At 33.6% G+C, this 16335-nt stretch overlaps 1 pseudogene; it reads left to right on the top strand.

Annotated features, from left to right (window-relative positions):
* The first annotated feature begins 11209 nt into the window (after window positions 1-11209).
* Window positions 11210-16335, top strand: part of LOC140984605 (uncharacterized) — a 6116-nt pseudogene continuing 990 nt past the window's right edge.

Raw genomic sequence — 16335 nt, 5'->3', positions numbered from 1 at the left:
GCTTTGCAAACGTTTCTGCCGTGTTAGTGACATATTTCGTTATGCGCACTTGGAAGAATTTTGTTGCATTGACTTCACCAGCATGTTCATAGGATAACTTCTTGATGATCTCTGAAAGGCTGTCAACATTCCGTTTCAGTGTTTAAATCTCGGATTCAAGATCAAATTGTTCTTCTTCTGGAGATGGAGAACTTTCTATTAAACGCTGCTTGATATCAGCAATCTGAGCAATGCGGGCAATTGAATCAGTAGGAGGGACAATCAAAGCAGTAGAGGAATCAAGTTTTGGTGGAGCAGAAATAACAGCAGTGGATGGATCAGCAGAAGTTCCTACAGCAGCAGTGGATGGTTCAGGAGCTGCACTATCTTCTGGTTCAGCGGCTTCCATGACCTCTAGGTGCTCAACGACTGGAATGAATTCAGATTGAACTTTAAACAAAACTTCCATTTCCGCTTGATGTTCAACAGAAAAAATCTCTAAATTAGGCAGTGATTGAGATAGGACAGCATCTGATTCTGACAAGGGTTGGTCTGCTGATAGAGCTGCTTGTTGGTGTTAGAGTAGGTGCCCGTCGAGCCAAGTGTTGGCCGAGTGTTCACAATGAAACTCTATGTATAAGCAATCTTTATTTTAATAATATTTGAAATTATTATTTTGGCACATCTTTATCTGTATACCCATGCTAGTTGCATAGATAAAGCCCTTGAATATACAAATAGTAGAAAGAATATGAGATGCTCATATGATGAGTATCATGAAACTCATATTTGGAATACTGTATATTCTAAACAGTTCCTAGTCGATTCAGCCGCCGCTAAGAAGGATATAGGCCGCTCGAGCTCGAGACTAGTATCTGCGATGTGAGTACCATGTTTCATTGGTAGGGGACATTGTGATGTCCGAGCATGCAGATAGGTGCTCCTGGTAGAGTGCACTGAACAACCCTCCATTAAGGAACTTTCCAAGTGGTTCTCACTTATCGAGTGGAAAAGTCCTAGTTTATGGTTGTACACCATTAGTCCTTATGACCCGGGACAACATTGAGACTCTATGTGCTAGAATTACACTTTGACTTGTTTACCGACTCTCATGGGGTCATCAGGTGGCAAGGTTGGGTGTTCTGTCGAAACATATAGGAGTCGATGCATTGTAGTCGGGGATTCACCGCTTACCTACGGGTATGGATATCCTATGTGTTTTTCATGTATATGTAGTTTGAAATCTCTGATCAGAGTATGGTGGTAATTATGAAAGGGGTTTCATAGATTACACCATCGATGCAACTACGACATGACACATAGTATCGATTCATTGACAACTCTCGATATACCAATGGTTGTCGAATCGGTCGGGATATATGAGTTGAAGGGACCGTACTGTACGCTAACCATAATTGAATGGTTCTTGCAGGCACTATCATTTGATACCTAGGGAATCATGTAAGCGATGCTGCTAGGCGTTTAACATGATTGGTTGGGTACTATCAGACTTGAGTTCTGACGTTCTTGTTATCAAGGAGTTGATAAGTAAGAATGGAGCAATTGTGGTATGCTCGTATAAGGACAAGTTTAGTCCGAATCACATGGAGATGTGAACCCACGGCTACTTGTATCAATGAACCATTGAGGGCCACACAAGTACTAGCTTTCTAGATCCCGTTGAGAAGTAAAATAGTTCAATGTGTTGAACGGCTTATAAATGAGTTTATAAGCGTAAGGAAAAATAGAAGTATGACTTCTATGAGGGAAATGTAACTTTTAATTTGTGGAAGTGTTCCTAAATTAAAAGTTGGCCAAACAAGTAATGTATTTGAAAATTGTGATTTTCATGAACATTATTATGGACTAAATTAAATTAATTCAAGTGTTGAATTAATCAAACACTAGTGGGCCTAGTAGAGTCCAAATAATTCAAGTAATTCAATTGTTGAATTAATTAAATAACATTGGGTCTTGTAGAGCCCAATTGAAATAATTATTTATACTAGTGAGCTTGAGTAAATTCAAGTAATATTTAAATGGGCTCAAATATGTTTGAGACATTTAAAACTAAAGTCCATGGGCTTTGTAAATGTTACAAGCCCTAATAGGTTTTGCATGCTTGGGAGATGAAGAGTTGGGGAATACTTTTTATTAAAAAATTGCATGACATGCAAAAAGGTGGTCTCTACTTTTTCAAACACCAAGAAAAGTAATCTCTTCTCTCCTCCAACTTGACTTGGCTGAAAATTCACTCCATTATTCTCTCCATTTTTGTTCTTCAATGGTTGAAGAAAGCTCTCACTTCTCAAAGAAAAATGTCATACATTTTCTAGTGCAAGTGTAAGGTGGATCTTTCTAGTTAGTGGTGGGCTTGATTTTGAAGGAAAGACTCAAGAACAAGGAGAGCTTGTAGATTTGTCTTGCCTTTAAAGATGCAAGTTGTTTACAACTTGGTTGGAGCCATTACATCAATCTTTGAGATTGATAGGTAACATTTTAAACACCCTATTAATTTCATAGTTGTGGTTTTGTATTTACTACACATAATAGTTGAGGTGTTTGAATTTTTGCCCTTGAAAATATGATTTTCGAAAATTTTAACTTCCGTTGCGCATTTGAACACCTAAAATCGATCCCCTTTCAACTAGGTGTGATGGATGCAGGTGAGATTGAGGGAGGTCTTGCTTTATGATTTGACTGAACTGAAGGTGCACACAACCCGAGGACTAGCACTTCTACATTTTCCGCATTTACGATTTATGATTCATGATTTACGTTAAAGATTTTAAGACTAGTTATTTATGCTTTAGAGAGATTTTTGAGAGGTTTAGTGTGGGCTATACTTTTCAAATTTATTGTTTTTTAGGTTTGGTAAAACATGCAACGATTTCATTTTTTATGACTATTCCACTTGATTTTTAAAATGCTAGTTGGATGATGTTTTATTTTTAAAGGGTAAAATATTTTAGAAAAATATTTTCATGAGATTTATGTATATGGCCGAAAATTGAGTGTTTAAAAAAATAATAAATAATTTCTAGTATTTTTTAAGCAATAAAAAGGACATACGTTTCAGCTTTTGGTGCAGTAGAGACAGTAAGAGCAATTGATTCAATAACTTTATCCACTGAAGCCAATTCTTGAACAGAAAGGAGAGAAGAAGATTGAGTAGGCTGCTTCGGAAATGTAGGAGTACTGGAAACCTTAGCTTCTGAGGGAGCTATGGTTCTTTCCTCAACTAGCTTAGTCTGAGCAAAGTCTGGAACAAAGCCTACTTGATACTGAACAGGTTCACCAAATGCATGTTCTTGAGCAAGAAGTTGCTCACTCATTATTCTCAACTATCGGTCAGAATTTGGATAACATTTTGATCTTGAGCAGCAGTTGGCTTCAATGAATCAAAATTAGAGTTAAGAGTCTTTATTACAGATTCCAGCTTCTGACACATTAGCTGGTCAAGAATGAAACTCCGTCTCCTCATGGCTTCAATGACATTGTCAGTTTTTGCAAAGTCAAAAACTTTCTTCTCATTTTTCACCATTTTTCCAAATCCACCTGGTGTTCAAAAAAACGTGAGAGGATGGAAAACTTGAACCTTATGCCATTCATCAAAGAAGGTGGTGCTTTCATGGGCAAATTTCTCAATCTCCTCCATGTGAAGATCGATGCTAGTTAAAACAGATGACTTGGCGCTGTGAAAATGTGGTTCTGCAATGAATTCTCCGTTTCCTTTATCTGAAGAAGATATTGGCAACACAGGTGTAAATGCAGAAGACCCTGCAGTAGATTCCAGAATGATTATTCCAGATAAGGGTCTGAAGGTTGGAGCAGTAGTTGAAATGGTTGCAGTAGAAGTGGTTGCTGGTTTGGTGAAAGATTCTAGTTTGAAGGCGGTGGCTTCTGGAGTATGTAATCTTGAACGTAATAACATAAACATACTTGAAACATGAACGTAACAGCATAAGCATAGACGTGCTATCATCATAAAACTTTTCTTAAACATACTTGCATCATACATACTTGAGCATACATAACATCATTTTGCGAAGAGATATGTTTCAAAGCAAGTGGCCCATACATAAATGTGTCTGATCAGACTAAACCACAGTACTGGGTTGACAGAAAAAATCCACTACCACATACATGAGATCATCGGTCATGCTTTACCGGGTGGATTGGTCCCTAGTCATGCTTTATCGCTTTCCAATCATGATCTAAACTCGGTCATGCTTTACCGGGGTAGAGAGGTCCTCGGCCACGTTTACCGACTTCCAAACCCGTTCATAATTTGGTCATAAGACATTTAGCATACCTCAAAAACATAAACATATTTTCTTTTGCACGTCGAACATACTTACTTAGCGTTGAGAGATTCGTTGGATCTCGTTTAGGGCCACTGCGGCACATACTAACATGAGTTCGAATACTTATCTTGCATAACATAGACGTATAGTCTTGCTCACACCCAAAAATGACAAATTTCCTTATGACGTTCTAAAACTCTCGGGACTCGACCTTATTTCATCATCGTGCTAAATCATGACATCAAACCTTAAAAAAATCCCTAAAATTTAATTTAAATTTTTTTTAAAAGGAATACACGGACCCCGTGTAAGGGTCCGGGTATGGGATGGAAATTCACATTTCGAATAAAAAAAGGGCATAGACCCCGTGTAAGGGTCCGACAAAGGGTCCGTGTTGGTTCTGAAAACGCGAACTAACGGGAATCACTACACTTATGGATTAATCCTCCCAACTTAATTATACAGACCGTGAACCAACACCTTGATACTCATCCTAGGGTACTATGGCATTGACTCGAACTAGTACAAATGTCCCAAACTACGCAACACAACCCGTAAACACGACGTTTTGACACCAAAACGCATCCTACGACTTCTAATGAAATCAAGTGCCTATCTACGCAAACCGACACACCGAAAACCATCCCAACATCATACTCAACTTAGTTAAATGCATCAGCTATCACCCGTCGATCCCCAACGAAGCATGCAACAATAAAACTTCAAGAACGCATCTTTCAGGAAAATGCTGTTTGAGCAGTCCCACGAAAACGATCATAAATCACTCATTTCGTATCCAAATATTTCGAATTTACTGTCAACTCGAAAGTATCAAAAGTACTACGTTTTATATGTTGAAAGTTTTTCCAGAAAATCGACCGAAAAGTCGCAGTAATTAAAATGACAGCTAATTTCGAGTGTTAGATCTAAAAACGTTTCAAAAATCGATCCAACAAATTTTCGCTCAAACTTTGTACATCATACGTGGATTTTTACGCATAATAAACATCACAACACATAATATGACGAGATCGACGCTGGAATAATAGAATATACATGCCTTTTGATATTTAAAATTACCGAACCGACGATATCGAAGCGGGAAAGATGGGAGGAACGATCCGGGACGAACGTGGCACGATTTTCTTGAAGAAAAGGGACGAGAATTGTTGAAATCCTTGAAGGGAAAGGGGGCGGCTACTGGAAGCTTAAGAACCCTAAGTTTTTCCTCTCTTAAAAAAATCTGAATGCAAATGAAATATGTGTGTGTGTGTTTTAAGTTAATTAAGGGTATAAAATTGCTTAATTACTAATTAACAACTAATTAAAATACTAACATTTCTCTAACTTTAAATAAAATCTCTTAATTTAAAAACAAAATGCACACTTGCTAAACTTTAAAAGTTTTAAAATCCTAAAATCACTAATTAAATAAATTAGGCTTTAAAATGCTTAAAACTAAATAAATCATTTAAAATACCACTTTCTTGACTTAAAATAAAATACCACGTTTAAAATTGCCAAAATCATCGCCGGTCTATTTTCTTCGATCCCGCATCGAATAATCGTCTGAAACATGAAACTCAAAAAAACATTTAATGTGCGTCACATAAACATAAATAATTTAAAATAATGAAATTAAATAAATCATGCATTGCTAAAAATCATTTTAAATTTGAATAAATAATTTAATAATTAAATAATACATGGTTTTTACGTGTACTAATTTTGGACTCTACATCGAGAGTTGCAAATTAATTTGATAACGATGTGGTGTATCTTTTGATCAATAATAGTGGCATGTTATGTGTAATTAAGGAAACACCTTTCCATAATACACATGTCTTACTCTGACCAGAGATTCCTTGCACTATTAACTCATCAGATCACATAAGATATCTTCACCTATGGGTAAGCGGTGAGTCCCCGACTACTATGCATTGACTTTTACTTATTTCGAATCTACAGTTAACCTCGCCACCTGATGACCCTCAATGGAGCCAGTAAATGAATCAAATTACATGCTAGTACGTAGAGTCTCCATGTTGTCCTAGGTATAAGGACTAATGGTGTATTACTATAACTGCAAATTAATCCACTCAATAATTTATAAGCACTTGAAAAATCCGAGGGAGAGTTGTTCAGTGCCTCATCAATTGAACAATCATCTGTATGAATCGACATCTTTATGTCCTTATCAATGAAACGTGGTGTTTACATCAATATACTATCACTACAAAAAAACGGATGGAATAGCGACGGTTTTTGATCAACCGTGGCTACTATAGCGACGGTTTTTGATAAACCGTCGCATTTAAAGATTAGCGACGGTTTTTGAAAAATTGTCGCTATATTAGCGACATGTTTTGACCAACCGTCGCTCATGTAGCGACGGTTTTTATACACCGACGCTATAAAAGCGACGGTTATTCATAAACCCGTCATCTACTAAAGTAAGCGACGGTTTATCAAAAACCGTCGCTATTATAGCGATGGTTTTACAACAACAGTCGCTATATTAGCGACGGTTTAATGACACCGTCGCTATTTTGTGCGACGGGTTATATACCCGTCGTCATGTGCGACGGTATAATAAAAAACCGTCGCATTATTTTGCGACGGTTTATTTAATCCGTCGCACTAGGCGAAGGTGTTTGTTGCCCGTCGCCAATAGCGACTGTTAGGCGTAATCGGCGACGGTTTGTCAAAAACTGTCGCTAATGACGACGAGTTTTTCTACCACCGTCGCTATAATTCTTTATATACCGAAGTTCGCGAACAACTCACAGCGATTTTCGCCTATTCGGATTTTTTACTTTTTAGCGGAACTCTATCAATTTTTTCGCATTTTCTGTTTTCTTACTTGTACTAAAATTTTTTTGTATTAATTTCGTAGATTTGCTCGTCGGTGTAATCTTTCAGCGAGTTTTATCTTTGATTTAGACTGTTGAATCGACTAAGAAAGAATTTATAATATACAGTACAGTTTCTAATGAATTTCTTGATCTACTGGACTCGTGTATCTCATGATACTTATAGTATATTCAAATACTTTATATATGCAGTTTGAATTTATATACAGATAAAGTAAATTTTATAGTTGGAGAAAACTGTAAAAGAATATTAAAATAAATATTTTTTTCGAAAAATTGCATCACATATGTTTTACTTAATATTTATTAGTAACCAAAACTTAGATATATGACGGTTCATAGTCTTTGATTAAAATTTTTCCAAAAAAAAAATAATTTATGTATAAAATTTGACGAAAGAATATACATCTCAATAAATAAAAAAAAAATTTGTAAGTAGTGGATAAAACTTTTTGAAGATATATCATGCATTTGATATATACTTCAAAAAATTTAAAAAAAAATTAAAATATGTTTAAAATATTAAAATTGAGCTATTAGCAACTGTTATTTTAAAGCATACCACGTATCAGTTATTATGTTTTTATTGCTCCTCCCCAAAAAAAATAATTATTAGTCTCCAATAATCGTCATCCGATCGAGCTTTGCTGTTTAATTAGCAACCGAGTACTAGCTGTTATCCACCCCTCCTCCATGAAGAGAAAAAACATGGAAAACCCTTTTGACAGAACCAAATGTCATGAAACAATGTTCTAAAATATCTGCAGAAGGTTGATAATTAGACTATAGAGGCGATTGGAATTTACATGACAGAAATACCGTTCCCCAATATTTAAAATAGATTGCTATTTTTTTTCTCAAGGCAATAAAATTACTACAGAAAATAAATTTAAATTATGTTGCAGAACAATAATTATTTTGATGAACGAATGAAACGTTATGCCAAAATTTATTTTGTGTGGCTTACTATTAACACAATGCTCACAAAAAACAAAATCATTTTTGTAGATCTGACAACCGTTCATGTTCTAAGAGAATTTTCAATTATCGTTATGACATGTTAAACATTTCTTTCTTTAAAATATTTGAATTTTATAATTTTTATTTACGAAAAACTCACTTATGCTGAAACAAAAATATTTAAATTGCATCATAAACATTTCAAAAACTATAACATATGAAAAAAAACATTATTTACAAATAATTATAACTTGTACAAAAAAAAAATATTTGTTTTTCATCGTTCTCATTTATTAAAATAAAACATTAAACATTCAACTTGTTGGATCTCGGTTTTCTCGTGCTCAAATGCAGCGGAAGTTTAAAATTTTTATTTTATTTTGACAATCAAAATATATTTGTTTTAGGCACTCGTATGGTTTTACGATCAAAACCTTCATAGGGCGTAAAAATTTATACCTTTTGTGAATTAATCACACGGCTCCAACTATTCCGGGTTTAGCGGAGATAGCTCTTGTTGTAATTCTTTACGAACTTTCTTCAACCTCCGAATCAGGTCCACGACTGGAATATTTATTCCTCTTCTAAATTGCATTAGTAAAATAGAAGATATTTTTCCGTAGAGATTGAACAAAATTTGGTTCAAAATCCTTTTGAGAGTACAAAATTATTTTTGCATATTGTAAGAGCCGAAAAGAATTCTAGCAATTCCTTAAAACTCTCGAATAAACCTATGCAAATTGGAATAAAGAAATCTTAATATTTCTTTAATCATGATTTACTTAATTAATCTCAATAATTAAGTAAACTAAATATTTGGAAGATTTAAAGTTGTGATTTTCGAGAATAACACACATTGAAAATTAGTGTGTTGTGGAGGCTAGGGTTTTTGTCTTGATCACTTCTATTTATAATGAAGCCAAAACCTAATACACATAATTAACATTAATGAGTTTGATTAATTAATTGGTCTAGTCCAACTAGTTTAATTTATTAATATTAATTAAATGTTTTATAATATAAATATATAGTTTTTGTTTTATTAAATGTTTAAATATTATATGTTTTATAATAAATTGTATAAAATATAAGTTGTTGTGTAATTAAAAGTTTTTACAATTTTTTACAGGTTCGATAAAACAAGAATAAACTTGGCGTTGCAAATGGGATTAAGATGATTCTTGGACCTGTAGAAAGTTGATTATAATATCTACAATATTGTTGACAAGCATGAGATAAAAATCCTCTCACAATTTGGATCAAATTAAGAAACAAATAAAGTTACCAAAGGAGTGACAGTTTTACCATGCTCTAGTATTTTGACCATATCTCTCAAATTACTTGGTCAAATGGTTTGAAAAAAATACCACAACTAGACAACTCAATTATCCACATGTTTTTTTTTATGAGAAGAAGCAAATTAGGAGAAGAAGATATTCAAAAGTAATGTGTAATATAATATAATATCTTGGAACACCAATGAAGACTTATGTGTAAAAAAATAATATTTTATTTGTGGTTGTCTTCCCAAATTTGGCTATAAATAGGGGTGCATTGTAATGTATTAAGATATCCCTCATTCTATGAACAAACTTTTGAGTTCATAATATTTCTCTCTATATTTTTCTTTTATTTCTTCATCTAAATACAATTAGCATGTTAATTTCATATTCAAAGTTTTACACTTTGAATAATGAATAGCTAACTTCCTAAAGTTGAGATGATAAGGTGAAACTCTTGGCATGATAATAAGGTTATTAAAAGGTAAGAATCTATGTTTTATATTATTTAATCATTATTTATTGTTTATGTTATATTTATTTCTTTAAGCATTTTTATACCCTACTTANTTTGTTTGGTTTTACCAACCATTTAAAGTGGGAACCTTGATTTAGTGTTTACAAATATATATAGCACAATAAATACTTGACCACATTTATAAGTTTTGGTATATATTATATACTTATAAGATAATAATTTATAACATAATATAAATATGATTATTTAATATATTGGAACCATTTTATTAAGTGGATTTCAATATTGTTCGTTAATGTTAACTTTATTAAAATACCAAGAGTGGATCCTTTAATCTCAACTACTTAAATTAAAATTTGAACAATTAAAATTTACCCATTAAAGATTCAAACAATTAAAATTAAAAAGAAACAAAAACAAAAACAAAACAAAAAGACATTGTAGTGGACTTGTAATTACCTTAGCTTCCCTGTGGATACGATATCGGACTCACCGAATTATGCTACTTGTGGACAACCTGCTCTTGGGAGTGCAACAATCAAAGTGACAACAAGTTTTTAGCGCCGTTGCCGGGGAAGTATAATATAATTTCAAGTCTATTTAATTTTGTTTATAGTTTATTTTTTTTATTTGAATTTTTATTGCTTTTGTGTGTTTTTATTCTTTTGCATTTGCATTTGCATGAGCAATATTTGGTCACGTACACTTAGTGGTCGACTCATTCGAAATAACCCTTTATTTTCACAAAACATGGCGGAAGAACACATCCAAGAAAATGAAGATGAAATTCAATCTCAACATGATCATGATAGACGAAGAACACTTAGATATCACATGAATCCTACACGTACTAGTGCACCTTCATGTCTAGTTTTTCCCCCTGATGCATCTCATTTCAATTTTAAGCCTGGTATTATCCAACTTTTACCCAATTTTCATGGCTTAGATTCTGAAAATCCATAAATGCATTTATGAGAGTTTGAAGAAGTGTGCACATATAATGATCTAAATTGTAGCATGAACACCATTCGACTTAAGCTTTTTCCTTTTTCTTTAAAAGATAAAGCTAAAACTTCGCTACAAAATCTTAGATCGGGATCCATTCGAACATGGGATGAATTGCAACAACAATTTTTGAAAAAGTTTTTTCCATCTCATTGCACAAATTCTTTCAAAAGGCAAATCATCACTTTCACTCAAAAACAAGGAAAAACTTTTTATCAGTGTTGGGATAGATATAAAGAATTGCTTAATCTTTGTCCTCATCATGGTATTGAAATTTGGAGAGTTGTTTCTCAATTTTATGAAGGCTTAACACCTAAAGATAGGAAAATGGCTGAATTTATGTGCAATGGAACATTTGAAGATAAAGATCCAAATGAGGCAATTGAGTATCTCGATTCATTAGCTGAAAATGCTCAAAATTGGGACACTATAGGTACAATCGAACCATAAAACAAGATTCAATCTCCTACATCTGGTGGAGATATGTACACTCTCAAAGATGAACATGATGTTCAAGCTAGATTTACCTCTTTGGCAAGAAAAGTTGAGGCACTTGAATTGAAAAAGAATGGTCAATTAAAATCTGTTCAATAAATTGCATGTCACATCTGTGATACAAGTGATCATTCTACAAAACATTGTCCCACTTTGCCTTCTTTTAAAGAATGTCTCCATGAACAAGCCAATGTTTTAAACAATCTCAAAAGGCCAAATTTTGAACCATTTTCTCAAAGTTACAATCCAGGTTGGCGAAATCATCCAAATTTTAGTTGGAGGAATGATAATGCTGCACAATTTTCACAACCACATTTCCAAAATCAACAAAATTTTCAAAATTATGCACCTTATGTTCCTCCACCTAAAAGGAATTTGGAAGATATATTGAATTCTTTCATTGCAAAGCAAGAGTCTATCAATACTCAAACTGCTCAAACCATGACAGATTTGAAAGATACTCTTGCTAAATTTGCATCTGCACTTAATGTTCATGAAAAAGGTAAATTTCCTTCACAACCTCTGCCTAATCCCAAGGATCATCATTCACAAACTGGAACTTCTGGAACTCAACCGATGGATCAGGTAAAATCTGTTATTACCCTTCGAAGTGGTAAGGTTGTGGAAAAATCCATTCTTGAACCTTGTGAAAATGATGATAAATCAACTCCAAAGGGTAAGGAAGTGGAACCCATAACTTGCGAAGAGGAGGATCAACAGATAGTGCCACCACCATTCCCTCATGCATTAAAAAATACAAAAAAATCAAATTTGAATTCTGATATATATGATATTTTTAAACAAGTAAAAGTTAATATTCTTTTATTAGATGCAATAAAGCAGGTACCATCATATGCCAAATTTTTGAAAGACTTGCGCACTGTGAAAAGAAAATTGAATGTGAAAAAAAAGCATTTTTAGCCGAACAAGTAAGTGCAATCATTCAAAATAATAATGCTTTGAAATACAAAGACCCTGGTTGTCTACTATTTCTTGTATTATTGGAGAACGAAAGATTAAAAAAGCCTTGCTTGACCTTGGAGCTAATGTGAATTTACTTCCATATTCAATTTATCAAGAACTCAATCTAGGCGAGTTAAAATCTACTTCGCTAACACTTTTACTTGCTGATAGATCTGTTAAAGTGCCAAGAGGTGTGGTAGAAGACGTGTTGGTCCAAGTTTATAACTTTGTATATCATGTCGATTTCATAGTTTTAGATACACAACCTATCGAAGCTTGTAATGCAATTCCTGTAATTTTAGGTCGTCCATTTTTAGGAACTTCTAATGCTCTTATAAATTGCAAGAATGGAATAATGAAGTTATCATTTGGTAACATGACCTTGGAGCTTAATGTGTTTAATCTTTGTAAGCAACCACATGACAAAGGAGATGAAAGTGAAGATGAAAATTTTATTGAAACTCTTGTGGAAGAAAACATTGAAGAAGGGAGTACTCGCGATCAATTAGATATTTGTTCAATTGAAACTGTTAAAGAAAATATTGAAATTGATCTTGATGATTTTATCAGGTATCACTCGCTACCAGGATCAGAGAAAGAATTTGATGCAAAATATGAGAACAAAGACGAACCACCCATATTGGAGTTAAAACCCTTGCCAGAAGAATTGAAGTATGCATTTCTTGGAGAAGATGAAACATATCCGGTGGTAATTTCTTCCAAACTAGCAAGTGATGAAGAAGGTAAATTAGTTGAGATGCTTAAAAGACATAAAAATGTAATTGGTTGGACACTAAAAGATCTCAAGGGCATTAATCCACTAATTTGCACTCACAAAATTCACTTAGAAGAAAATGCAAAAACATCTCAACAACCACAAAGGAGATTAAATCCACACATGAAAGATGTTGTGAAAACTGAAGTTCTCAAACTACTTGATGTTGGGATTATCTACCCTATTTCTGATAGTAAGTGGGTAAGCCCAACACAAGTAGTTCCGAAAAAATCTGGCATCACAGTGATAAAAAATGAAAAAGGTGAATTGTTAACAAGTCGAGTCCCATCTAGTTGGCGGATGTGTATTGATTATAGAAAATTAAATGACGCCACTAGAAAAGATCATTTTCCATTACCATTTTTGGATCAAATTTTAGAAAGAGTAGCAGGTCATCCATACTACTGTTTTCTTGATGGATATTCAGGTTATTATCAAATTCCCATTGCACTCGAAGATCAAGATAAAACTACATTCACATGTCCTTTTGGAACATTTGCATTTAGAAGGATGCCATTTGGATTATGCAATGCCCCAGCAACATTTCAAAGATGTATGCTAAGCATTTTTTGCGACATGGTTGAAAATTGTTTGGAAATTTTCATGGATGATTTAACTGTCTTTGGGAATACATTTGATAATTGTCTTGAAAATTTGGAAAAAGTTTTAAAAAGATGCGAGGAAAAAGGTCTTATTTTAAATTGGGAAAAATGTCATTACATGATTACTTCTGGAATTGTTTTGGGACATGTCGTGTCATCTCATGGAATTGAAGTTGATAAAGCAAAAGTTGATGTCATTGCCAATTTACCCCCTCCAAAAACCATTAAAGAAATTCGCTCATTTTTGGGACATGCTGGATTTTATAGGAGGTTTATAAAGGACTTTAGTTTAATCTCTAAACCCATTTGTAACCTCTTAACAAAAGACAGTGCATTTGAGTGGACTCAAGAATGTCAAAATGCTTTTGATAAAATCATTCGACATTTAACATCAGCTCCTATCATGCAACCTCCTGATTGGTCTTTACCATTTGAAATCATGTGCGATGCGAGTGATTATGCAGTCGGTGCAGTATTGGGTCAAAGAAGAAACGGTAAGCCTTATGTGATATATTATGCAAGTAGAACTTTAAACAATGCTCAAATGAATTACTCCACAACTGAAAAAGAACTACTTGCTGTAATATTTGCATTAGATAAATTTCGTTCTTATTTGATTGGATCAACAACTATCGTGTTTACTGATCATTCTGCTATTAGATATTTGTTGACCAAACAGGATGCAAAGCCACGACTGATACGATGGATTTTGTTGCTCCAAGAATTTGACATTGTGATCAAAGATAAAAAAGGAACCGAGAATGTCGTAGCCGATCATTTATCGAGACTAGTAACAGGATCATCTTGTGAAATGACACCAATTAACGATAATTTTCCTGATGAACATCTATTTTCAGTTACTACTACACCTTGGTTTGCTAACATAGTAAATTTTCTTGTGACAGGAAAAATGCCACCGCAATGGAGTTCTCAAGATAAAAGAAAATTTTTGAATGAGGTAAAAAACTTTTATTGGGATGATCCGTATCTGTTCAAGTATTGTCCGGATCAAATTTTTCGACGTTGCATACCCGACAATGAGGTAAGTAGTGTCATTAAATTTTGTCATTCAGAAGCATGCGGAGGACATTTTTCTTCAAAGAAAACAGCTGCAAAAATCTTGCAGTGTGGATTTTATTGGCCCACTTTGTTTAAAGACACCCACGAAATCTGCAAGATCTGTGAAAATTGTCAAAAATTGGGTGCGATTTCAAAAAGAAACATGATGCCTTTGAATCCTATTATTGAAATTGAAATCTTTGATTGTTGGGGAATAGATTTTATGGGACCTTTTCCACCGTCGTTTGGATACTTGTATATTTTAGTTGCAGTTGATTATGTTTCCAAATGGATAGAGGCAATTCCATGTCGAACAAATGATCATAAAATCGTCATCAAATTTTTAAAAGAAAATATTTTTAGTAGATTTGGAATTCCTCGAGCCATGATAAGTGATGGGGGAACTCACTTTGTTAATAAACCATTTGCTTCATTAATGAAAAAATATGGTATTACTCATAAAGTAACTACTCCTTATCATCCTCAAACAAATTTCAAGTTGAATTAGCTAATAGGGAGATAAAGAAAATTTTGGAAAAAACTGTTAACTCAAATAGAAAAGATTGGTCTCTGCGACTTAATGATGCACTTTGGGCATATCGAACAGCTTTTAAAACATCATTGAATATGTCTCCCTATAGGTTGGTTTACGGAAAACATTGTCATTTGCCTGTGCAATTGGAACATAAAGCTTATTGGGCGATCAAAACTTTAAATTCAAGCATGAATGATGCCAACAAATTGCGTAAATTGCAACTTAATGAACTTGATGAACTCAGAAATGACGCGTATGAGAATTCAAGGATTTATAAAGCAAAATTCAAATCATTTCATGATAAAACAATTCTTAGAAAATCTTTTGAGATTGGAAAAAAAGTTTTGCTTTATAATTCTCGACTTCACATATTCCCAGAAAAATTACGATCAAGATGGACAGGCCCATATGTTGTAAAGCATGTGTATACTTATGGAGCTGTGGATATTGAAAATCCTAAAAATGGTGATATTTTTAAAGTAAATGGACAAATGCTTAAACCATTTTTAGAAAATGAAATTTTTCAAGAAGAGTTTATTTCCCTTTCCGATCCTTGATTTTTTTTGTGTTGCATTTATTTTGTTTGTTTTTAGTTCAGGTTTCCATAATCTTTTTATTTTCCCGGTTAAATGGCGGATAACGGTACTCCGTGACTCTCATAGTCGGTTTAATCAGTTTCCCAAAATTGCTGATACAAAAATTTAAAAAAAAATCATTTCTTTTCTTTTCAAAATGGATGAAATTCTCTCAAAAATTTGTAAATATTTTCCCTCTGTTTCTGAAAATGTTCTAAGAAAAATTTATGCAGGAAGGTGTGAAAGATTGAGATTGCTAATGCAAAAAGGAATTCCAGAAGATATTCGTCTTGTAATAGAAGCTAAGGTCCGATTAGGAGGAGAAGTTCCACAATCATTGCTCATTCGGTATTTGCCTGGATTAGGAAAAAGCACTTATGCGAAAAAACGAAGGGCCAAAAGTTTAGGGGTTTGTCATAAGTGTGCAAGATGGACTTGTGACAAACGAT

Source organism: Primulina huaijiensis, chromosome 9 (assembly GCF_012295235.1).
Source record: "Primulina huaijiensis isolate GDHJ02 chromosome 9, ASM1229523v2, whole genome shotgun sequence".
NCBI classification, from domain to species: domain Eukaryota; kingdom Viridiplantae; phylum Streptophyta; class Magnoliopsida; order Lamiales; family Gesneriaceae; genus Primulina; species Primulina huaijiensis.
Note: the sequence above shows the minus strand (reverse complement) of the source record. Positions and strands in the feature narration are given on the sequence as shown.